This window comes from Pistacia vera, unplaced genomic scaffold (assembly GCF_008641045.1).
Source record: "Pistacia vera cultivar Batoury unplaced genomic scaffold, PisVer_v2 Contig487, whole genome shotgun sequence".
Taxonomy (NCBI): domain Eukaryota; kingdom Viridiplantae; phylum Streptophyta; class Magnoliopsida; order Sapindales; family Anacardiaceae; genus Pistacia; species Pistacia vera.
In genome coordinates, this window is record NW_022196320.1 from 1,342,354 (window position 1) to 1,345,177 (window position 2,824).

A 2,824-nucleotide genomic window follows, 5' to 3' on the forward strand; every position below is an offset into this window, starting at 1 on the left:
CAAATTCACCCTGTCAAAATAAGGAAGCACTTCTTCATCTAACAATCGGTGACCTCGCATTAAAAAAAAAAGTCAAAACAAAGAAAAATCATAATGGAAAAATGCACAAAACAACTAGAAAATAGTAAAAACAACTAAAATAAAATAAAATAAAATCTAACTACATAAATAAAAACACAAATATTAAAGAAATCAAATAACTCCACTCCTTGACAACTACACCAAAAACTTGTTTGGTTAAAAACAACTTTAATTCCTTTGCAAGTGCACGGGTCAGTATTGCAGTAAAGTGCATAAGCAAGGGTTGATCCCACAGAGAGTTGAGTTATCAATTAATATAATATTTGCAAAAAGAACTAAAATAATGAAATCAAGTGAGATAATAAAATTACCCAACAACTTAATAATATCCAAATTAACTAAAATTCAAGTAAGAATAACAAAAATACTAAAAACAACAACTAAGATAAAAACGAGATCTAAACAAATGATAAAACAATGAAAAATGGTCTAGTGTATCCAATTTCACCATAATTATCTTATTTTATGTTATTAATCTAACCGATGTTTCTCGATCCAAATCTTAGGGTCGATACTGACCAAGGTAAGTTCGTGCTGTGGCCAATCGGATCAACCTAGTGTTTTCACCATCCAAACTAGCTACTGGTCTGTAGCCTAGTCTAATTAACAAAAACCCATTATGCATAAAAGTACAAAAACTGAACACAAACCAACTTACACTTGTTGACGGCATCACACAAACATAAGTCAATTGTTCATCAGAGCAATATGAGATTAGCTAGTGGTGTATAGCCTAACCCTAACTCATATAGTCAATCAATCAACTACTAAACACGATCAGACATCAACAATGATCAAAGATCAAGAGATATTCGAGATTAGGTAGTGGCATATAGCCTGATCTTGACTCATACAACCATTCAACCATAAATCAAAGGCAATCACACAATAATAATGATTAATCAACTCAATAAACATAAATGAATGAAACTAAGATACCATTGGGTCAATTAAACATTTGATTAAATAATAAATATAAATTAGTCTAATATGTTACATTGGATACACTAGGAAAGAGTTTAGCACTCATAAATACAAGAAAACAAACCTTGATCTCACCCTTACACATTTGGATGCAAGATCAACTCAGGATGATCAAGGTTTAGCTTTACACAATCAATCACTCTCTCTCAAGCCTCAAAAGATACAAAAGCATTTTATAAAACCTAATAATCATGAAAATCATACTAAAGTTGCCTTTATATAGTTCTTAGGAAAAATTGCAAAATTGTAACTATTGGTCGCCAAAATTACGGTTGAAAATGCGAAGTTTTTCCAAATATCGCGATTTGCGCCATGGCATTTTTGAATTGCACGGTGGCGCGACTCTAGGCAATTTTTCCTTCAACCAAATGTGAAGTTTTTCCAATATGACAGCACGTTGCGGTGTGGATGAATTATGCTATGACATAATTTGGATTTTGTCGACTTTGTGTTGCGATGTGATTATTCTTTGTTAGGGCGCAATATGAGTTGCATCATCTTAACGCCGCGGCGCAAAAAAGAGTGCTGCAGCTCAATTACAAAATTTCACTCTTTTTCCGCTCACCTTGATTTATCCACACTCGACAGGTCCAGGATGTCCAAACACCAACACAAGCATGAATAATCTATCTTTTTGCACCTGAATACCTGAAAACACAACAAACCCCATGATTCTAAAAGATAACAAAACAAATAAGGAAGCTCATTCTAAAGGATACTATTTCTACCACCTAGAAAAGGATACTAGAGGGAGAAAAGTAGAACTCGATAAAGTTCTAGTACCACAAGATACATTAGAGAAAAGACAGAAAAATATGCCACATGAAGTGGTTGAACATCATGAAGAGGTTACTTCACAATTTGTGGATCAAAGTAAACCATCTCAAGTAGCATAGGAGCTATGTAGGTTTGGAAGAGTACGTTGTGAGCTTGAGAGATATGGTTTTCTTGTGACACAACATGCTGACGTATTGGCCTACCAAGACAATGAACCCATAACCTATGATGACGCTATATCGGATCTAGCTTCCGTTAAATGGCTTAAAGCCATGAAATCTGAGATGGACTCCATGTACCAGAACCAAGTATGGTCTCCTGTGGATCCATTTGAATGGGTCAAACCCATAGGGTGTAAATGGGTCTTCAAGAAGAAGATTGACATGGACGGTAACGTGCACACCTATAAGGTGTAAGAGTAGGTGCCCTAGAGCTAATCAATTATTGCAAAATTGACTCTTCGTAATAATGTTAATTTATCAATAAAAGACATATTCTTCTATATCATGTAAATCATAATTTTGTGTATTGATATATGTCCTTAGGATGGTAGAACCATGACAAGGGTATCAAGTGTTTCAAATCTTGATAGTGAGAACCCTATGATCACATATGGTGGGCATTCTAGAAATTTCCATAGCCCTAGTATTATTCTAACGAAGGACAGAGATAATACGGTAAGGTTATCATAGTGTTGAACAACTTTGTCGAAGGATAATAACTGATCTCACTTGTCAAGGTTGTTTGTCGACAACCTAGTGTAGCACATGTGTGCTTGCTGTAGGCAAGTTCACTGGATAGACCCACCAGAGGATTCAATATGGATGGTAACCCCAGTGTCTATGGAATAAATCCTCTAACGAATGGTGGTGCATGTGATCCTTAGACTTGAGATCATTGGAGCGTCTTGTGCACTGATTGGTGTAGTTTGACACTAGCCCAAAGTAGTTCTATTTAAAGCTATCAATACGGTAGTGATTGG